Here is an 8,283-nt window from a genome sequence, read left to right on the forward strand (position 1 = left end):
AAATAGGAATACTAACCTATGTCTTTTTTGGAGTCTCCGTATTATTCAGATTAAAGTTCACAATCGTATGTGCATGTGTGTGTGTTGTGTATTCATTTCAAAGCTTACCTCGTAGCAATGTAACATTTTATCATGTTTTATTTGTTATGTTTTGTGTCTACATTGATATTAAGTGTACTTTTCTTGCCAATGTTTTGTCAACCTCACAGTACAACAAAGTTCCCAGCTGAGACAATAACTAATAATATGAACTATGAACTACATCATACGAGTCCTGGAAGCGCTCCCCTACAGACATTTTTGTGAAACTATTTAAATGAATTGGATTGACGGAAATATTTCCTTTTAATAGAAAAAGATTTTAATCTCTACAGTGGCAGTGCTGCTCTATCTGGAATGTTATTATTGGAACATCAAAACCCAGGTTGATATGTGAAATATTTAAATTGGACGTAGACAGAGTAAATGTAAAGCAAAGAGATGTAGGGTCAGCGCCTATATGTGAGTACATTGTCTTTTATTATGTGGATTTCCTTTTTGTTTTAGATTATTTTTGGGGGGGGGGCGTTTCCCTTTATTATAGTGGATAGACATGAAATGGGTAGAGAGATGGGGGACAACACGCAGCAAAGGGCCGTAGGTCGGACTCGACCCCCGGCCGCTGCAGGACCCAGCCAACATGGGGCGAACGCTGAGCTAGAGGCCGCCCCTATTATTTGGATTTCTGAAGAGGATTTTATTCTAATCTGCTGAGATCTGTGGTCTACTGCAAGTAAAGGTAACAACAAACCCACTCATGAACATGCTGTATTTCCGCTATATTACTTTACATCAATGCCAAGACTTCCTCCTGTAATAACTAACAGTAATATGAGCTGAGCTTAACATTTAGCAGGACAGTAGACAGGTATATGCCTTTAACCTCTAGGACAGCACATAGTATGTCTTGCAAATACACAGACAGTAAAGATATGTCTTTTAGCTGATCCAAAATTAAGCTTATAGTATTGTGTTTCTGACTGAACTCACTGTCTGGCTTCCTTCAATAAATTGTATTATTCACCTATATTGCTTTGTCTTTTTGACGTTTATTGCTCTGGAGGGAATTGAGATAATATTCCCAGCTGAGCTCAGAATTCTTGTTCTTCCTCTGAAGGTTGTGATTAGCTGTGTGGCTGAGCTAGCAACCAGATGTAAGCTGTTTTCTGCCTGTCATGGCTTATCTGTCTGGGCACGCTACACTAATACGTTCTCTGGCTCTCTTGAAAGAGGTGGGCCAGGACACTGTTCGCTTTGGGTGGAATTTGGCGCGGTGCGCATCAGTGTGATCGCTGCCCTAAACATGCTCGGGTCTGGTTCTCACCTTACAGATAAACGGGAATTGTAGTGGGCGAGACCTGCAATGTAATGACATAAGCGTGCTCTGGCCCTGAATGTTTTATTGCAGTGTGAGTGCGGGGCAGCTGGGGAGTGGGGTGGGGGACAATCAGGCTTGCGCAAGGTTCAAATCAACTGGTCAAGTGTGAGTACGTCCTTAGCATAAAGACTGACACTTGGGAAACAGCTAGCCTGGCTTTGTCCAAAGGTAACCTTACAAACTCTGTCTACTTACACCTCTAAAGCTTTTATAATGTATGGGTTGTATCTCATTTAATCTTTCAAAAACCAAAATATAAAAATTACAAAAAATACAACGTGTTAACTTTAGTGAGAAGGTGAATTATTTGAATTTTGTGCAAAGCCAAGCTAACAGTTTCCTCCTGCTGTTTATGCTAAGCAAAGCTGACCTGTTGCTGGTTCTAGCTTCGAATTTATCAGACAGATATGAAAGTGGTATCAACCTTCTCATCTAACTCTCACCAAGACCACGAATAATTGTCAAAACCTTGCAAAGATGTACAGATTGTGCACGTCATTTTGTAAAATATTCCGTTATTCCCTAAAAGACTTCCCAGTTACACTTGCTTACTAGCCCACCACCATCCCATATGATAAATCTGATCAATGGGTACACCTGTACAGTAGTTTTTTCGAGCCCTGTAAGCTAATGTAGCTGGTTGAAGGCTTGTTACTATGACGATGATGTCTGCTGATAGAGTGAAGAAATTGAGTCAATGAGGAGCACTAACTTTGTTCCACAGTCGCTATACTGCCAAGGCTGCCTGCAAATGTGTCTGGATACATTTCTGTTAATCAGCCTGGTGAGCACAGGGGTTGGCTGATGCCGATTATCTCAAAACTGATCGGTGTATCACTATTCCAGACAGTCCTTTTTTCTCTCTGTATTCTTATATCATCTCTTGATTGAATCCACATGTCTTGCCACATGTCTCAGGTGTGTTTTCTTTGAATTTCCTTCACATCTATTCAGGTGATGTAAATAAACTTATTAAAGTGTAACCCTCCTTTTAATATTAGAATGTATAATGCTGACTTCTATGTTTTTATCACATTTTTTATTAAATTATAGTTTTTATTAATGTATATATATAAAAATATTTTTCAAATTAAATTCAAGATGTATTTTTTTTTTAAATTAAATTCAAGAATTTGCCTCAGGATTTGATCTTTTGCCAAAAGGAATTGTCCAGTCACAGATTTTACTCTCATGCCAAGATCAACAAAACAAACCACAATTTTGGAAAAAGATTTTTACTAATAATAGCTGAAATATATGCACAGTATATATTTAACAAATTGTTCTTATTCTTCTATCTTTTACACAGACATAAACCTACTATCCTAACTAATGTCCCTATAATATAAACATATATATATGTGTGTGTGTGTGTGTGTGTGTGTGTGTGTGTGTGTGTGTGTGTGTGTGTGTGTGTATAAGCTGATCTCATTTGTCAATTTGTCATTTTGGTCCATAAACCAACTCTGTGAGGTACTGTACAGGGAGACCTGTGTACAGTAACTGCGACACAATAATTGGGGAGGGACTTTGTTATGGGCCGTGATCAGACTGTCTTACACACAGACAAACACACTAAAAATAGAGGAAACAACACAACAGACCCAGACAACTTTGTATTTCACATGCCAACTGTGGAGGTTAATACATGCATGTTTGCTGCTGCATGACAACATCTGTTTATACATCTGGCTGTTAGCTAATGAAGTCATTAAAAGAGTCTTAGCATATGTAAACTTCCAAATGGATTGAATGAGGTAAGTCACACATTAACAATAGGTAAAGAATTAAATGAAGCTTTAAAAGTCACTCTCATTAGATTGAGACAATTCATTTAGCACCTCCATTACTTTTTATCGTATATTTAGACACACAGCAAAACAGAAGTAACACAAATACAGTATCTGGATCACATCTAACACAAAAAACATGTAAAATGCTCTAAAAATTCACACCGGGAGTACATTTATCCTCCTACAGTTAACATCCTACAGTAAGTAGTAACATTTAGGCCAACTGTATTCACCTCATGTCATCAGCTGCAAAAATGTTGTAGAGTATGTAAATAATTTCATGAATATTAGATGTTCAAGCAATCTGCATTATCAGCAGGAAATAAAAATATCTCTGAATGGCTCAAGCCAAATTTAATGTCTGGCACTTAAGTTCCATTTTAAGCCACAAAAAATTAACCAGATGTAGAGCCTACTGGAGCACACATTTATTTGGCTAAATCTCTGCAATTTGAGGCTCAAGAAGTTCAAGGTGCATTTGCAGGCATGTCTTAAGGGCTCTTGAGCAAGACATCAAACCCTCAGCAGCTCCACAAAAAGTGCAAATGACCCACAACTCTGACCACCTTGCAAGAGAGAAAAATTAAATAACATTTCAGCGATAAACTGCCAAGATGGAGATTCATTGTGAATACATAGTACCTGTAGCAATGCATAAACAAAAGCAGACAATGTGATCAACAAAACAAAAAGCTTGTTTCAAACGGTGTGCAACCCTAACCCTAACCCTTGACAAGCGATCATTTCTATCAGACCCGTGAATGGTCGGAATCTTTTTCTAAATGACAAGCCACGTTTTTAAACGTTTCGTCAAAGCAATGCTCAAGGGGGTAAGAAGAAAAGCGTTGTCCTTCAGGCTAATTACATGTGACTCAGAGAAATCTTTGAAACTCAATGCTTTCCGATGGAAATGCAATTTCTGCCTCAAACAAACACAGACGGACACAAAGGACTCACACTCTCTCAACAGAAATTGAACATTAAAGGAGACTTCCAAAATTCTGTATTTGAAGTTATGAAACACCTGACAGCCGTCAGATGGAGGCATCATCCTCCTCTAATTAGAAAAATACTTATTTGAGGGCTTAGTTTTGTTTTAATTGAAGACACCCCTCTTTTCTACTTCTCTCACCATATCGTCCTCCATCACCCAACAAACCCGACTCTGTTCACAGAAGAAGAAATGTCATTTAATGAGACCTGAGACAAAGCCTTGAGGCCAATGAGGTTCTTCTAATTGAATTGCATGATTAGATTTGAGATCATCCTGAGAGATGGTATACGTAGTCTAACAAAGGTCAGGGGAACGTGCTGAGCGAAACTCCAGCTTGGCCACTTGGTATAGTCAGAAACCCAGGACAGCTTGCATGAAGTTCAAGGAATGTCATTAAATGCCCACAAGAAATGAGTAAGTTCAGTGACCTGAGCAAAAGACCTAGAGATTGGCCTCACAGTGTAAAAAAATCAAGGCTCAAGACTTTTGAGGACACTTGAAAACCCACAAAACAGTAGAGGAGACCTCAAAGTTACACTCCAGGATGTTAAGCTCTAAAGACGACTGGTTTTCTGGCCACTCGAAAAAAGTGGAAACAAGCTGTAAACACAAAAATGACATGTCACCATCTTTTAAAGGTGTGTAGTAAGTATCACTTACTGTTTGGAAACCCAAAGCGTTTTGACTTGGCCCCTCCTCCACAGCCAGAGACAGAGAGAGCAGCGGTGGTTGAGCGAGCTAAAGAGTGAAGCACTGTATTAGTTTTTACATTGTTTTCAGTAAAATAATGCATATTACACTTTTAAGTTGTTTTGGTAAACAAGTTATAATTCAATTTCAATTCAATTTTATTTAGGTATCAATTCATAACAAGAGTTATCTCAAGACACTTTACAGATAGAGTAGGTCTAGACCATAATCAATAATTTACAAGGACCCAACAGTTCTAGTAGTTTCCTCCAGAGCAAGCAACAGTGCGACAGTGGCGAGGAAAAACTCCCCTTTGGGAAGAAACCTCAGACAGACCCAGGCTCTTGGTAGGCGGTGTCTGACGACTGGTCGGGGTTAGAAGAAGAGTGGCAATAACAGTCCCCAAAAATAAGTAGTTTGTAGTAGTTCATTGTAGTAGTTTGTGGCATAGCAGGGCACTGTGCGGCATTACAAGGCACAGCAGGACGTAGCTGGGCACTGCAGATCGTGGCAGGATGTCACATGTCATCGCAGAACGGAACGTGTAGCGGGACCACAGTGACAGCCCAGACCATGATTTTGGAGCCTACCTGATCACCGGAAACATGCCAGGGGAAAAGAACATAAGGACTCCGGGGAATGACTCCCCAGCGCTAGGTTAGTAACAGGCATTTCTGGGACATGGATGCACACAAAATGGGAAGATTAAAAGATAGCTCTGTTTTGGTCTTCAACAACTACTCAAGGACATTTTTGTGGTTTTTTTGGTGGGGGTTGCTCCATTCTGTTTACTAGAACCAGAATTAGGGTTTGTTGTACAGTGGGTTTTGAAGTTTTTTGGAGAAAAACATCTTCTTGCTGTGCCTGAAAATGAGAAGAATGACACAAATGGTGGCCATAAACCAAAATGATAAGTTAACAGAAACCAAAATACAGAAAGACAAAAGATTTGGGATTTCTCTTAATTTGTTGTTTCTCAAGTTGTGCTTTGGATTTTTGTCTGCTTCATGCCAGCAACCGTCACAGATAAATAATTATTATAAAATTAGAGATTTTGTAGCTTTAACTTTTTGATACACTGCTAGTGTTTGGCCTGGCCCCAATGAATTAAGAGGCTGTGTTGCTTTTGGTTTCCATGATACTGTCAGCATTACTTATTAACTCTTCCATCACTGCACAATCTTACATAATTATCTTCAGTTGGTTCATGTGCATTCCAGGTGTTATTTACCTCCTCCTAGCCTCCCTGCTGTACTTCTGTGTTTCCAACTTATGAAGTGCATAAAGGTGTAAAGAACACCTGCACTAACTCGCAAGTTGCATTGCATTCTCGTCTACAAAGCTAGGAAAAATGGCTGAATGGTAAATCTAGAAAGAAGCTCCAGCTCTGTGGTTTTCTGGTGATGAAACTGAAGTAGACCTGATACAGTTAGTGTCTTAGTCATGGATAAAACACATTCTGCTGTTACAGTACAGTGATCCGTCTGTTTTTTCCAAGTTACCACAGCAACAAGGCAAACCTTAACCACACAACAACCTAACAACAAGGTGATACATTTTCAACAGCATCAAAGTGATTGAGGTAATGATGAGAACAGGAAACAGGGCTACCTACAAGAAAAAAGATTTGAAATCTATTCCAGCTTTTCTTGAACATCAATTATACATAATTACAACTTGCATGCTTTACACAGCAGGGTTGTAACTTCACTGGCTTCCTTTCGCCAAAAATATCTGTAAAATTATACTTGTTTTGCATAATTGAAGAAAGAAAACCACGGCTGAAAACTTAACTCTGTTCACAACTAATTTGCTGCATGTGTTTCAGTTTCTAGTATGTTTTTTTAGATGCAGCCCACTTATGTTACTTCTTCTTGGATTTCTGACTGATCAGAAATGGCTGGATTTCTGAAAACCCGACTGATCAAAATCGGACACAATTTGTTACAGTAAGCTCTAGTGTGCACGCCAGAAACAGATTCAGAACACTGACTCGATGTTAAAGATGAAGAAAGTTTATTTTTTCTTGGTTGTAACAAATCCGAGAGTGAATGGAAGGAAGAGTGGTAACAATCCAGATGGAATGAGATGTTGACAGATGGCAAGGGAGCGCGGCAGGCAACAGACGTGGAGGAATTTGGGCTGGTGCTGCAGATGAGAGAGACACTCTAAGATTCAGCGGCACAAACAATTTACGAAGTTAAGTTTCTTACTAGAGAATGAGACGCTGAGAATTAAGGCCTGAGGAGTTTACCACGTAGTGAGTTGAACTGGAGAGCTGGGTTTCTTGTACCTTTTGTTGATTATAATAGAAGCCAGGTGTGCCTGATAATGCCTGCTACACCACGCCCCTGCGGATAAAGTCACACACACGCCACACACCACACACAGGCGAGGAGACACATGGAAAGACTGACAGGGAAAAACAAACAGAAAACACAGGGAATCTGGAGGTCACAGACTGGCCTGTGACACAATTTTCTTGTATTTCATGTAGAAATCTATACTGTTTGTGATTCTGACACATCAATCAATGATGATCAGAGGTGGCAGTTTGGACATATGCTTTGGACAGCTTTCAAAGCCTTAATAAATGATGCACTGGATAATGAAAGGCAGCCACAGCTGTAATTCAAACATGGGGAATTCTCCTTCACAATATTAGATTTAGCAGAGGGGCAATGTGAAGTAATTCATTGGTCAGATTTGGCTGAGGCTATGGCAGCCGGTTTGGTAGAGACCTCTGTTGAGAATATGAGACATGCGATCACAATCAGTGGTTTGCTCTTATTCAGCTCTGTAACCATTGTGGCCGGATCACCCTGTGGAAATCTCTTTTGCTGGCACATTTGTGCTGAAATCAGGATGTCCAAACTTTGAGCTTTGCGATTCCTGAAGAGAGAGAGACTGTATCTGAAAACAGTCGAAGAATATCTAGATACACAAGGAAAAAAAATGCTTTAGAAATATAAATTATCTCAGTTAAGCTGACATGATCTTGTGTGTGTGGGGGCTAATTGTTGCAATTATGTTCATGTGGGCAAATTTGGGTTAGAAAGTGATCTGTTTCAATCCTTGTTTTGTGTAACACCTTTAAGTTGAACTCACTCACCTCAGCCTTTAAGAATGAAAATAAATGTCTCCTTTGCAACATACCATAAGAGGAAAAAACGTCAGGAGAGTTTATTGAAGGCGGCAGGTAGCTGGAGGTCGGTGAGTACACCACTGCCTACCGATGTACAGACACAACGCAACCATCATAATCTGACTATTATTCTGCCGACACACATGCCACTGATTATAAGATTCAATGTTCATGTAGTTGTTCATTCAGGGATTCTTTCTGAGCTCCCATAAAGATCAAGGCGCTTCTCACCAAATCTGTAACT

The sequence above is a fragment of the Etheostoma cragini genome, chromosome 20, assembly GCF_013103735.1.
Source record: "Etheostoma cragini isolate CJK2018 chromosome 20, CSU_Ecrag_1.0, whole genome shotgun sequence".
Taxonomy (NCBI): Eukaryota; Metazoa; Chordata; class Actinopteri; order Perciformes; family Percidae; genus Etheostoma; species Etheostoma cragini.